We start from the raw sequence: 14,845 nt of genomic DNA, 5'->3' as shown, positions 1-14,845 counted from the left end.
GATGTGTTTGTTACCTCAGGTGCTGTATGATTGTCGACAAGGAGTGAAAACGGAGCAATTTGTGACGGCTCTTTCAATTTAAGACGTTAAAAACAGACGGAATTTGCATTTGTAATACCAGAGCATCGAAACTACTTGGAACTTTTGTGTATATGAACGGGTCCGCGCCTTTGTACTCTGCTCCCTTCACCGCTACAAACCAACCAACCATCGTGTCCGTGCGCATCTGAGTCGCAAAGAATGGGGAATAGCGCAGTTTGCTCGTGCATGGGGCGTAGCTCAGTTGGTAGAGCGTTCGCTTGGCATGTGAAAGGTCCGGGGTTCAAGTCGCGGCGCCTCCATTTTTTGTGGTCAGTGCATGGTAAGTGTTGGTCGCGGCGAACCTAAAGGCACGCAAGATGTTGCAAAGCCAGCGTCACAGACTGATATGATGTATACTGACGTAAGGAGAGCAAGATGTAAGTGTGGGGACCGGCTGTTATCGAGGTGTCATCGAGTGCAGATCTGTCTTAGGTATCGCGGCTTAACCTCATTGAAGTATAGAGGGTGGACAACACGTTGGTCTTACTCAGAGCGGTGTCCGAATTCTATTTTCGACGTTATACGTGCCACTTTCATTGTGGCCAACTACGATTCGATACAGAATGCACGAAACCTGAAAGACACCCTAACGGATACATAGAGAGTAGTGTTTGTCTGCTGAATAATGGGAGTGCAAGGGTCTGTGTCGTCTATATGGCTGTATGTAGCACCATTAGTCTTCGGGTAGGCGGGCGTAGCTCAGATGGTAGATCGCTTGCTTAGTATGCGAGAGGTACTGGGATCAATATCCAGTGCCTCCAGAATTTTTAACACACCTACATGCGCACCTTGATATGCAAGTGGAATAATTCACAACCAGCAGATGTGTCTAGGAAGATACAAGCGAATGATTAGCATCCACAATTGACAAGCGTGCTGTTATTAGTGCGCAGGAAGCACCCTCCTCCCACGCATACACTTAATTTAGAAACAGTACAAGTGTTCCCGTAAGATTCTCAAGCCTATGTCGGAAAGATCTGCCTTGCGCCGAGTTCACGTAAATCCCACTGCACATTCCTATTCTTTGCGTGCAGTCAGCTGCTACTGGTGTTGCTAGTTGTGACTGCTGATAACAGATGCCGTAGCAATCAATTCACGGAGTGAGTTGTATGTTTTGCGATAGTCTGTCTCTGACAAGCAAGCACAGGTGACATAGGTGCGAACATAGGAAGCTTGCAGACCCTCGCTGCCTGCAGACACCGAGCAGCCACACTAGCAGGGCGGCCTAAGCCGTAGGCGAAATGTGCTCATTCGATTTGGCGCGACGTCGAACTATAAATAATGCTGTCACTAGCGTGAGCGTCGTGGAAAGTCGGAAAAGTCGGCTGCGAGGGTGAGTGCCAAGTTTGGGGAGCGTTTCGTAGTATGCGCAGTGCAATGGAGACGCGGAAACTTGTTGTGGCCCAGTGTTTTGCAGTTGGACGACAACATTGGTACACAGTAGTAAAGAGCGAGGCACTGAGTTGGCATGAATAATGGAATGCACAATGGGGCTCGAGATGTGTTTGTTACCTCAGGTGCTGTATGATTGTCGACAAGGAGTGAAAACGGAGCAATTTGTGACGGCTCTTTCAATTTAAGACGTTAAAAACAGACGGAATTTGCATTTGTAATACCAGAGCATCGAAACTACTTGGAACTTTTGTGTATATGAACGGGTCCGCGCCTTTGTACTCTGCTCCCTTCACCGCTACAAACCAACCAACCATCGTGTCCGTGCGCATCTGAGTCGCAAAGAATGGGGAATAGCGCAGTTTGCTCGTGCATGGGGCGTAGCTCAGTTGGTAGAGCGTTCGCTTGGCATATGAAAGGTCCGGGGTTCAAGTCGCGGCGCCTCCATTTTTTGTGGTCAGTGCATGGTAAGTGTTGGTCGCGGCGAACCTAAAGGCACGCAAGATGTTGCAAAGCCAGCGTCACAGACTGATATGATGTATACTGACGTAAGGAGAGCAAGATGTAAGTGTGGGGACCGGCTGTTATCGAGGTGTCATCGAGTGCAGATCTGTCTTAGGTATCGCGGCTTAACCTCATTGAAGTATAGAGGGTGGACAACACGTTGGTCTTACTCAGAGCGGTGTCCGAATTCTATTTTCGACGTTATACGTGCCACTTTCATTGTGGCCAACTACGATTCGATACAGAATGCACGAAACCTGAAAGACACCCTAACGGATACATAGAGAGTAGTGTTTGTCTGCTGAATAATGGGAGTGCAAGGGTCTGTGTCGTCTATATGGCTGTATGTAGCACCATTAGTCTTCGGGTAGGCGGGCGTAGCTCAGATGGTAGATCGCTTGCTTAGTATGCGAGAGGTACTGGGATCAATACCCAGTGCCTCCAGAATTTTTAACACACCTACATGCGCACCTTGATATGCAAGTGGAATAATTCACAACCAGCAGATGTGTCTAGGAAGATACAAGCGAATGATTAGCATCCACAATTGACAAGCGTGCTGTTATTAGTGCGCAGGAAGCACCCTCCTCCCACGCATACACTTAATTTAGAAACAGTACAAGTGTTCCCGTAAGATTCTCAAGCCTATGTCGGAAAGATCTGCCTTGCGCCGAGTTCACGTAAATCCCACTGCACATTCCTATTCTTTGCGTGCAGTCAGCTGCTACTGGTGTTGCTAGTTGTGACTGCTGATAACAGATGCCGTAGCAATCAATTCACGGAGTGAGTTGTATGTTTTGCGATAGTCTGTCTCTGACAAGCAAGCACAGGTGACATAGGTGCGAACATAGGAAGCTTGCAGACCCTCGCTGCCTGCAGACACCGAGCAGCCACACTAGCAGGGCGGCCTAAGCCGTAGGCGAAATGTGCTCATTCGATTTGGCGCGACGTCGAACTATAAATAATGCTGTCACTAGCGTGAGCGTCGTGGAAAGTCGGAAAAGTCGGCTGCGAGGGTGAGTGCCAAGTTTGGGGAGCGTTTCGTAGTATGCGCAGTGCAATGGAGACGCGGAAACTTGTTGTGGCCCAGTGTTTTGCAGTTGGACGACAACATTGGTACACAGTAGTAAAGAGCGAGGCACTGAGTTGGCATGAATAATGGAGTGCACAATGGGGCTCGAGATGTGTTTGTTACCTCAGGTGCTGTATGATTGTCGACAAGGAGTGAAAACGGAGCAATTTGTGACGGCTCTTTCAATTTAAGACGTTAAAAACAGACGGAATTTGCATTTGTAATACCAGAGCATCGAAACTACTTGGAACTTTTGTGTATATGAACGGGTCCGCGCCTTTGTACTCTGCTCCCTTCACCGCTACAAACCAACCAACCATCGTGTCCGTGCGCATCTGAGTCGCAAAGAATGGGGAATAGCGCAGTTTGCTCGTGCATGGGGCGTAGCTCAGTTGGTAGAGCGTTCGCTTGGCATGTGAAAGGTCCGGGGTTCAAGTCGCGGCGCCTCCATTTTTTGTGGTCAGTGCATGGTAAGTGTTGGTCGCGGCGAACCTAAAGGCACGCAAGATGTTGCAAAGCCAGCGTCACAGACTGATATGATGTATACTGACGTAAGGAGAGCAAGATGTAAGTGTGGGGACCGGCTGTTATCGAGGTGTCATCGAGTGCAGATCTGTCTTAGGTATCGCGGCTTAACCTCATTGAAGTATAGAGGGTGGACAACACGTTGGTCTTACTCAGAGCGGTGTCCGAATTCTATTTTCGACGTTATACGTGCCACTTTCATTGTGGCCAACTACGATTCGATACAGAATGCACGAAACCTGAAAGACACCCTAACGGATACATAGAGAGTAGTGTTTGTCTGCTGAATAATGGGAGTGCAAGGGTCTGTGTCGTCTATATGGCTGTATGTAGCACCATTAGTCTTCGGGTAGGCGGGCGTAGCTCAGATGGTAGATCGCTTGCTTAGTATGCGAGAGGTACTGGGATCAATATCCAGTGCCTCCAGAATTTTTAACACACCTACATGCGCACCTTGATATGCAAGTGGAATAATTCACAACCAGCAGATGTGTCTAGGAAGATACAAGCGAATGATTAGCATCCACAATTGACAAGCGTGCTGTTATTAGTGCGCAGGAAGCACCCTCCTCCCACGCATACACTTAATTTAGAAACAGTACAAGTGTTCCCGTAAGATTCTCAAGCCTATGTCGGAAAGATCTGCCTTGCGCCGAGTTCACGTAAATCCCACTGCACATTCCTATTCTTTGCGTGCAGTCAGCTGCTACTGGTGTTGCTAGTTGTGACTGCTGATAACAGATGCCGTAGCAATCAATTCACGGAGTGAGTTGTATGTTTTGCGATAGTCTGTCTCTGACAAGCAAGCACAGGTGACATAGGTGCGAACATAGGAAGCTTGCAGACCCTCGCTGCCTGCAGACACCGAGCAGCCACACTAGCAGGGCGGCCTAAGCCGTAGGCGAAATGTGCTCATTCGATTTGGCGCGACGTCGAACTATAAATAATGCTGTCACTAGCGTGAGCGTCGTGGAAAGTCGGAAAAGTCGGCTGCGAGGGTGAGTGCCAAGTTTGGGGAGCGTTTCGTAGTATGCGCAGTGCAATGGAGACGCGGAAACTTGTTGTGGCCCAGTGTTTTGCAGTTGGACGACAACATTGGTACACAGTAGTAAAGAGCGAGGCACTGAGTTGGCATGAATAATGGAATGCACAATGGGGCTCGAGATGTGTTTGTTACCTCAGGTGCTGTATGATTGTCGACAAGGAGTGAAAACGGAGCAATTTGTGACGGCTCTTTCAATTTAAGACGTTAAAAACAGACGGAATTTGCATTTGTAATACCAGAGCATCGAAACTACTTGGAACTTTTGTGTATATGAACGGGTGCGCGCCTTTGTACTCTGCTCCCTTCACCGCTACAAACCAACCAACCATCGTGTCCGTGCGCATCTGAGTCGCAAAGAATGGGGAATAGCGCAGTTTGCTCGTGCATGGGGCGTAGCTCAGTTGGTAGAGCGTTCGCTTGGCATGTGAAAGGTCTGGGGTTCAAGTCGCGGCGCCTCCATTTTTTGTGGTCAGTGCATGGTAAGTGTTGGTCGCGGCGAACCTAAAGGCACGCAAGATGTTGCAAAGCCAGCGTCACAGACTGATATGATGTATACTGACGTAAGGAGAGCAAGATGTAAGTGTGGGGACCGGCTGTTATCGAGGTGTCATCGAGTGCAGATCTGTCTTAGGTATCGCGGCTTAACCTCATTGAAGTATAGAGGGTGGACAACACGTTGGTCTTACTCAGAGCGGTGTCCGAATTCTATTTTCGACGTTATACGTGCCACTTTCATTGTGGCCAACTACGATTCGATACAGAATGCACGAAACCTGAAAGACACCCTAACGGATACATAGAGAGTAGTGTTTGTCTGCTGAATAATGGGAGTGCAAGGGTCTGTGTCGTCTATATGGCTGTATGTAGCACCATTAGTCTTCGGGTAGGCGGGCGTAGCTCAGATGGTAGATCGCTTGCTTAGTATGCGAGAGGTACTGGGATCAATATCCAGTGCCTCCAGAATTTTTAACACACCTACATGCGCACCTTGATATGCAAGTGGAATAATTCACAACCAGCAGATGTGTCTAGGAAGATACAAGCGAATGATTAGCATCCACAATTGACAAGCGTGCTGTTATTAGTGCGCAGGAAGCACCCTCCTCCCACGCATACACTTAATTTAGAAACAGTACAAGTGTTCCCGTAAGATTCTCAAGCCTATGTCGGAAAGATCTGCCTTGCGCCGAGTTCACGTAAATCCCACTGCACATTCCTATTCTTTGCGTGCAGTCAGCTGCTACTGGTGTTGCTAGTTGTGACTGCTGATAACAGATGCCGTAGCAATCAATTCACGGAGTGAGTTGTATGTTTTGCGATAGTCTGTCTCTGACAAGCAAGCACAGGTGACATAGGTGCGAACATAGGAAGCTTGCAGACCCTCGCTGCCTGCAGACACCGAGCAGCCACACTAGCAGGGCGGCCTAAGCCGTAGGCGAAATGTGCTCATTCGATTTGGCGCGACGTCGAACTATAAATAATGCTGTCACTAGCGTGAGCGTCGTGGAAAGTCGGAAAAGTCGGCTGCGAGGGTGAGTGCCAAGTTTGGGGAGCGTTTCGTAGTATGCGCAGTGCAATGGAGACGCGGAAACTTGTTGTGGCCCAGTGTTTTGCAGTTGGACGACAACATTGGTACACAGTAGTAAAGAGCGAGGCACTGAGTTGGCATGAATAATGGAGTGCACAATGGGGCTCGAGATGTGTTTGTTACCTCAGGTGCTGTATGATTGTCGACAAGGAGTGAAAACGGAGCAATTTGTGACGGCTCTTTCAATTTAAGACGTTAAAAACAGACGGAATTTGCATTTGTAATACCAGAGCATCGAAACTACTTGGAACTTTTGTGTATATGAACGGGTCCGCGCCTTTGTACTCTGCTCCCTTCACCGCTACAAACCAACCAACCATCGTGTCCGTGCGCATCTGAGTCGCAAAGAATGGGGAATAGCGCAGTTTGCTCGTGCATGGGGCGTAGCTCAGTTGGTAGAGCGTTCGCTTGGCATGTGAAAGGTCTGGGGTTCAAGTCGCGGCGCCTCCATTTTTTGTGGTCAGTGCATGGTAAGTGTTGGTCGCGGCGAACCTAAAGGCACGCAAGATGTTGCAAAGCCAGCGTCACAGACTGATATGATGTATACTGACGTAAGGAGAGCAAGATGTAAGTGTGGGGACCGGCTGTTATCGAGGTGTCATCGAGTGCAGATCTGTCTTAGGTATCGCGGCTTAACCTCATTGAAGTATAGAGGGTGGACAACACGTTGGTCTTACTCAGAGCGGTGTCCGAATTCTATTTTCGACGTTATACGTGCCACTTTCATTGTGGCCAACTACGATTCGATACAGAATGCACGAAACCTGAAAGACACCCTAACGGATACATAGAGAGTAGTGTTTGTCTGCTGAATAATGGGAGTGCAAGGGTCTGTGTCGTCTATATGGCTGTATGTAGCACCATTAGTCTTCGGGTAGGCGGGCGTAGCTCAGATGGTAGATCGCTCGCTTAGTATGCGAGAGGTTCTGGGATCAATACCCAGTGCCTCCAGAATTTTTAACACACCTACATGCGCACCTTGATATGCAAGTGGAATAATTCACAACCAGCAAATGTGTCTAGGAAGATACAAGCGAATGATTAGCATCCACAATTGACAAGCGTGCTGTTATTAGTGCGCAGTAAGCACCCTCCTCCCACGCATACACTTAATTTAGAAACAGTACAAGTGTTCCCGTAAGATTCTCAAGCCAATGTCGGAAAGATCTGCCTTGCGCCGAGTTCACGTAAATCCCACTGCTCATTCCTATTCTTTGCGTGCAGTCAGCTGCTACTGGTGTTGCTAGTTGTGACTGCTCATAACAGATGCCGTAGCAATCAATTCACGGAGTGAGTTGTATGTTTTGCGATAGTCTGTCTCTGACAAGCAAGCACAGGTGACATAGGTGCGAACATAGGAAGCTTGCAGACCCTCGCTGCCTGCAGACACCGAGCAGCCACACTAGGAGGGCGGCCTAAGCCGTAGGCGAAATGTGCTCATTCGATTTGGCGCGACGTCGAACTATATATAATGCTGTCACTAGCGTGAGCGTTGCGTGAGCGTCGTGGAAAGTCGGAAAAGTCGGCTGCGAGGGTGAGTGCCAAGTTTGTGGAGCGTTTCGTAGTATGCGCAGTGCAATGGAGACGCGGAAACTTGTTGTGACCCAGTGTTTTGCAGTTGGACGACAACATTGGTACACAGTAGTAAAGAGCGAGGCACTGAGTTGGCATGAATAATGGAGTGCACAATGGGGCTCGAGATGTGTTTGTTACCTCAGGTGCTGTATGATTGTCGACAAGGAGTGAAAACGGAGCAATTTGTGACGGCTCTTTCAATTTAAGACGTTAAAAACAGACGGAATTTGCATTTGTAATACCAGAGCATCGAAACTACTTGGAACTTTTGTGTATATGAACGGGTCCGCGCCTTTGTACTCTGCTCCCTTCACCGCTACAAACCAACCAACCATCGTGTCCGTGCGCATCTGAGTCGCAAAGAATGGGGAATAGCGCAGTTTGCTCGTGCATGGGGCGTAGCTCAGTTGGTAGAGCGTTCGCTTGGCATATGAAAGGTCCGGGGTTCAAGTCGCGGCGCCTCCATTTTTTGTGGTCAGTGCATGGTAAGTGTTGGTCGCGGCGAACCTAAAGGCACGCAAGATGTTGCAAAGCCAGCGTCACAGACTGATATGATGTATACTGACGTAAGGAGAGCAAGATGTAAGTGTGGGGACCGGCTGTTATCGAGGTGTCATCGAGTGCAGATCTGTCTTAGGTATCGCGGCTTAACCTCATTGAAGTATAGAGGGTGGACAACACGTTGGTCTTACTCAGAGCGGTGTCCGAATTCTATTTTCGACGTTATACGTGCCACTTTCATTGTGGCCAACTACGATTCGATACAGAATGCACGAAACCTGAAAGACACCCTAACGGATACATAGAGAGTAGTGTTTGTCTGCTGAATAATGGGAGTGCAAGGGTCTGTGTCGTCTATATGGCTGTATGTAGCACCATTAGTCTTCGGGTAGGCGGGCGTAGCTCAGATGGTAGATCGCTTGCTTAGTATGCGAGAGGTACTGGGATCAATACCCAGTGCCTCCAGAATTTTTAACACACCTACATGCGCATCTTGATATGCAAGTGGAATAATTCACAACCAGCAGATGTGTCTAGGAAGATACAAGCGAATGATTAGCATCCACAATTGACAAGCGTGCTGTTATTAGTGCGCAGGAAGCACCCTCCTCCCACGCATACACTTAATTTAGAAACAGTACAAGTGTTCCCGTAAGATTCTCAAGCCTATGTCGGAAAGATCTGCCTTGCGCCGAGTTCACGTAAATCCCACTGCACATTCCTATTCTTTGCGTGCAGTCAGCTGCTACTGGTGTTGCTAGTTGTGACTGCTGATAACAGATGCCGTAGCAATCAATTCACGGAGTGAGTTGTATGTTTTGCGATAGTCTGTCTCTGACAAGCAAGCACAGGTGACATAGGTGCGAACATAGGAAGCTTGCAGACCCTCGCTGCCTGCAGACACCGAGCAGCCACACTAGCAGGGCGGCCTAAGCCGTAGGCGAAATGTGCTCATTCGATTTGGCGCGACGTCGAACTATAAATAATGCTGTCACTAGCGTGAGCGTCGTGGAAAGTCGGAAAAGTCGGCTGCGAGGGTGAGTGCCAAGTTTGGGGAGCGTTTCGTAGTATGCGCAGTGCAATGGAGACGCGGAAACTTGTTGTGGCCCAGTGTTTTGCAGTTGGACGACAACATTGGTACACAGTAGTAAAGAGCGAGGCACTGAGTTGGCATGAATAATGGAGTGCACAATGGGGCTCGAGATGTGTTTGTTACCTCAGGTGCTGTATGATTGTCGACAAGGAGTGAAAACGGAGCAATTTGTGACGGCTCTTTCAATTTAAGACGTTAAAAACAGACGGAATTTGCATTTGTAATACCAGAGCATCGAAACTACTTGGAACTTTTGTGTATATGAACGGGTCCGCGCCTTTGTACTCTGCTCCCTTCACCGCTACAAACCAACCAACCATCGTGTCCGTGCGCATCTGAGTCGCAAAGAATGGGGAATAGCGCAGTTTGCTCGTGCATGGGGCGTAGCTCAGTTGGTAGAGCGTTCGCTTGGCATGTGAAAGGTCCGGGGTTCAAGTCGCGGCGCCTCCATTTTTTGTGGTCAGTGCATGGTAAGTGTTGGTCGCGGCGAACCTAAAGGCACGCAAGATGTTGCAAAGCCAGCGTCACAGACTGATATGATGTATACTGACGTAAGGAGAGCAAGATGTAAGTGTGGGGACCGGCTGTTATCGAGGTGTCATCGAGTGCAGATCTGTCTTAGGTATCGCGGCTTAACCTCATTGAAGTATAGAGGGTGGACAACACGTTGGTCTTACTCAGAGCGGTGTCCGAATTCTATTTTCGACGTTATACGTGCCACTTTCATTGTGGCCAACTACGATTCGATACAGAATGCACGAAACCTGAAAGACACCCTAACGGATACATAGAGAGTAGTGTTTGTCTGCTGAATAATGGGAGTGCAAGGGTCTGTGTCGTCTATATGGCTGTATGTAGCACCAATAGTCTTCGGGTAGGCGGGCGTAGCTCAGATGGTAGATCGCTCGCTTAGTATGCGAGAGGTACTGGGATCAATACCCAGTGCCTCCAGAATTTTTAACACACCTACATGCGCACCTTGATATGCAAGTGGAATAATTCACAACCAGCAGATGTGTCTAGGAAGATACAAGCGAATGATTAGCATCCACAATTGACAAGCGTGCTGTTATTAGTGCGCAGGAAGCACCCTCCTCCCACGCATACACATAATTTAGAAACAGTACAAGTGTTCCCGTAAGATTCTCAAGCCTATGTCGGAAAGATCTGCCTTGCGCCGAGTTCACGTAAATCCCACTGCACATTCCTATTCTTTGCGTGCAGTCAGCTGCTACTGGTGTTGCTAGTTGTGACTGCTGATAACAGATGCCGTAGCAATCAATTCACGGAGTGAGTTGTATGTTTTGCGATAGTCTGTCTCTGACAAGCAAGCACAGGTGACATAGGTGCGAACATAGGAAGCCTGCAGACCCTCGCTGCCTGCAGACATCGAGCAGCCAAACTAGGAGGACGGCCTAAGCCGTAGGCGAAATGTGCTCATTCGATTTGGCGCGACGTCGAACTATAAATAATGCTGTCACTAGCGTGAGCGTCGTGGAAAGTCGGAAAAGTCGGCTGCGAGGGTGAGTGCCAAGTTTGGGGAGCGTTTCGTAGTATGCGCAGTGCAATGGAGACGCGGAAACTTGTTGTGGCCCAGTGTTTTGCAGTTGGACGACAACATTGGTACACAGTAGTAAAGAGCGAGGCACTGAGTTGGCATGAATAATGGAGTGCACAATGGGGCTCGAGATGTGTTTGTTACCTCAGGTGCTGTATGATTGTCGACAAGGAGTGAAAACGGAGCAATTTGTGACGGCTCTTTCAATTTAAGACGTTAAAAACAGACGGAATTTGCATTTGTAATACCAGAGCATCGAAACTACTTGGAAATTTTGTGTATATGAACGGGTCCGCGCCTTTGTACTCTGCTCCCTTCACCGCTACAAACCAACCAACCATCGTGTCCGTGCGCATCTGAGTCGCAAAGAATGGGGAATAGCGCAGTTTGCTCGTGCATGGGGCGTAGCTCAGTTGGTAGAGCGTTCGCTTGGCATGTGAAAGGTCCGGGGTTCAAGTCGCGGCGCCTCCATTTTTTGTGGTCAGTGCATGGTAAGTGTTGGTCGCGGCGAACCTAAAGGCACGCAAGATGTTGCAAACCCAGCGTCACAGACTGATATGATGTATACTGACGTAAGGAGAGCAAGATGTAAGTGTGGGGACCGGCTGTTATCGAGGTGTCATCGAGTGCAGATCTGTCTTAGGTATCGCGGCTTAACCTCATTGAAGTATAGAGGGTGGACAACACGTTGGTCTTACTCAGAGCGGTGTCCGAATTCTATTTTCGACGTTATACGTGCCACTTTCATTGTGGCCAACTACGATTCGATACAGAATGCACGAAACCTGAAAGACACCCTAACGGATACATAGAGAGTAGTGTTTGTCTGCTGAATAATGGGAGTGCAAGGGTCTGTGTCGTCTATATGGCTGTATGTAGCACCATTAGTCTTCGGGTAGGCGGGCGTAGCTCAGATGGTAGATCGCTCGCTTAGTATGCGAGAGGTACTGGGATCAATACCCAGTGCCTCCAGAATTTTTAACACACCTACATGCGCACCTTGATATGCAAGTGGAATAATTCACAACCAGCAGATGTGTCTAGGAAGATACAAGCGAATGATTAGCATCCACAATTGACAAGCGTGCTGTTATTAGTGCGCAGGAAGCACCCTCCTCCCACGCATACACTTAATTTAGAAACAGTACAAGTGTTCCCGTAAGATTCTCAAGCCTATGTCGGAAAGATCTGCCTTGCGCCGAGTTCACGTAAATCCCACTGCACATTCCTATTCTTTGCGTGCAGTCAGCTGCTACTGGTGTTGCTAGTTGTGACTGCTGATAACAGATGCCGTAGCAATCAATTCACGGAGTGAGTTGTATGTTTTGCGATAGTCTGTCTCTGACAAGCAAGCACAGGTGACATAGGTGCGAACATAGGAAGCTTGCAGACCCTCGCTGCCTGCAGACACCGAGCAGCCAAACTAGGAGGGCGGCCTAAGCCGTAGGCGAAATGTGCTCATTCGATTTGGCGCGACGTCGAACTATAAATAATGCTGTCACTAGCGTGAGCGTCGTGGAAAGTCGGAAAAGTCGGCTGCGAGGGTGAGTGCCAAGTTTGGGGAGCGTTTCGTAGTATGCGCAGTGCAATGGAGACGCGGAAACTTGTTGTGGCCCAGTGTTTTGCAGTTGGACGACAACATTGGTACACAGTAGTAAAGAGCGAGGCACTGAGTTGGCATGAATAATGGAGTGCACAATGGGGCTCGAGATGTGTTTGTTACCTCAGGTGCTGTATGATTGTCGACAAGGAGTGAAAACGGAGCAATTTGTGACGGCTCTTTCAATTTAAGACGTTAAAAACAGACGGAATTTGCATTTGTAATTCCAGAGCATCGAAACTACTTGGAACTTTTGTGTATATGAACGGGTCCGCGCCTTTGTACTCTGCTCCCTTCACCGCTACAAACCAACCAACCATCGTGTCCGTGCGGATCTGAGTCGCAAAGAATGGGGAATGTCACAGACTGATATGATGTATACTGACGTAAGGAGAGCAAGATGTAAGTGTGGGGACCGGCTGTTATCGAGGTGTCATCGAGTGCAGATCTGTCGTAGGTATCGCGGCTTAACCTCATTGAAGTATAGAGGGTGGACAACACGTTGGTCTTACTCAGAGCGGTGTCCGAATTCTATTTTCTACGTTATACGTGCCACTTTCATTGTGGCCAACTACGATTCGATACAGAATGCACGAAACCTGAAAGACACCCTAACGGATACATAGAGAGTAGTGTTTGTCTGCTGAATAAAGGGAGTGCAAGGGTCTGTGTCGTCTATATGGCTGTATGTAGCACCATTAGTCTTCGGGTGGGCGGGCGTAGCTCAGATGGTAGAGCGCTTGCTTAGTATGCGAGAGGTACTGGGATCAATACCCAGTCCCTCCAGAATTTTTAACACACCTACATGCGCACCTTGATATGCAAGTGGAATAATTCACAGCCAGCAGATGTGTCTAGGAAGATACAAGCTTGCGCCGAGTTCACGTAAATCCCACTGCACATTCCTATTCTTTGCGTGCAGTCAGGTGCTACTGGTGTTGCTAGTTGTGACTGCTGATAACAGATGCCGTAGCAATCAATTCACGGAGTGAGTTGTATGTTTTGCGATAGTCTGTCTCTGACAAGCAAGCACAGGTGACATAGGTGCGAACATAGGAAGCTTGCAGACCCTCGCTGCCTGCAGACACCGAGCAGCCACACTAGGAGGGCGGCCTAAGCCGTAGGCGAAATGTGCTCATTCGATTTGGCGCGACGTCGAACTATAAATAATGCTGTTACTAGCGTGAGCGTTGCGTGAGCGTCGTGGAAAGTCGGAAAAGTCGGCTGCGAGGGTGAGTGCCAAGTTTGGGGAGCGTTTCGTAGTATGCGCAGTGCAATGGAGACGCTGAAACTTGTTGTGGCCCAGTGTTTTGCAGTTGGACGACAACATTGGTACACAGTAGTAAAGAGCGAGGCACTGAGTTGGCATGAATAATGGAGTGCACAATGGGGCTCGAGATGTGTTTGTTACCTCAGGTGCTGTATGATTGTCGACAAGGAGTGAAAACGGAGCAATTTGTGACGGCTCTTTCAATTTAAGACGTTAAAAACAGACGGAATTTGCATTTGTAATACCAGAGCATCGAAACTACTTGGAAATTTTGTGTATATGAACGGGTCCGCGCCTTTGTACTCTGCTCCCTTCACCGCTACAAACCAACCAACCATCGTGTCCGTGCGCATCTGAGTCGCAAAGAATGGGGAATAGCGCAGTATGCTCGTGCATGGGGCGTAGCTCAGTTGGTAGAGCGTTCGCTTGGCATGTGAAAGGTCCGGGGTTCAAGTCGCGGCGCCTCCATTTTTTGTGGTCAGTGCATGGTAAGTGTTGGTCGCGGCGAACCTAAAGGCACGCAAGATGTTGCAAAGCCAGCGTCACAGACTGATATGATGTATACTGACGTAAGGAGAGCAAGATGTAAGTGTGGGGACCGGCTGTTATCGAGGTGTCATCGAGTGCATATCTGTCTTAGGTATCGCGGCTTAACCTCATTGAAGTATAGAGGGTGGACAACACGTTGGTCTTACTCAGAGCGGTGTCCGAATTCTATTTTCGACGTTATACGTGCCACTTTCATTGTGGCCAACTACGATTCGATACAGAATGCACGAAACCTGAAAGACACCCTAACGGATACATAGAGAGTAGTGTTTGTCTGCTGAATAATGGGAGTGCAAGGGTCTGTGTCGTCTATATGGCTGTATGTAGCACCATTAGTCTTCGGGTAGGCGGGCGTAGCTCAGATGGTAGATCGCTCGCTTAGTATGCGAGAGGTACTGGGATCAATACCCAGTGCCTCCAGAATTTTTAACACACCTACATGCGCACCTTGCCATGCAAGTGGAATAATTCACAACCAGCAGATGTGTCTAG

Source organism: Schistocerca gregaria, chromosome 9 (genome assembly GCF_023897955.1).
Source record: "Schistocerca gregaria isolate iqSchGreg1 chromosome 9, iqSchGreg1.2, whole genome shotgun sequence".
NCBI lineage: Eukaryota > Metazoa > Arthropoda > Insecta > Orthoptera > Acrididae > Schistocerca > Schistocerca gregaria.
The sequence above is the reverse complement of the archived record's forward strand: the minus strand, read 5'-3'. Positions refer to the sequence as shown.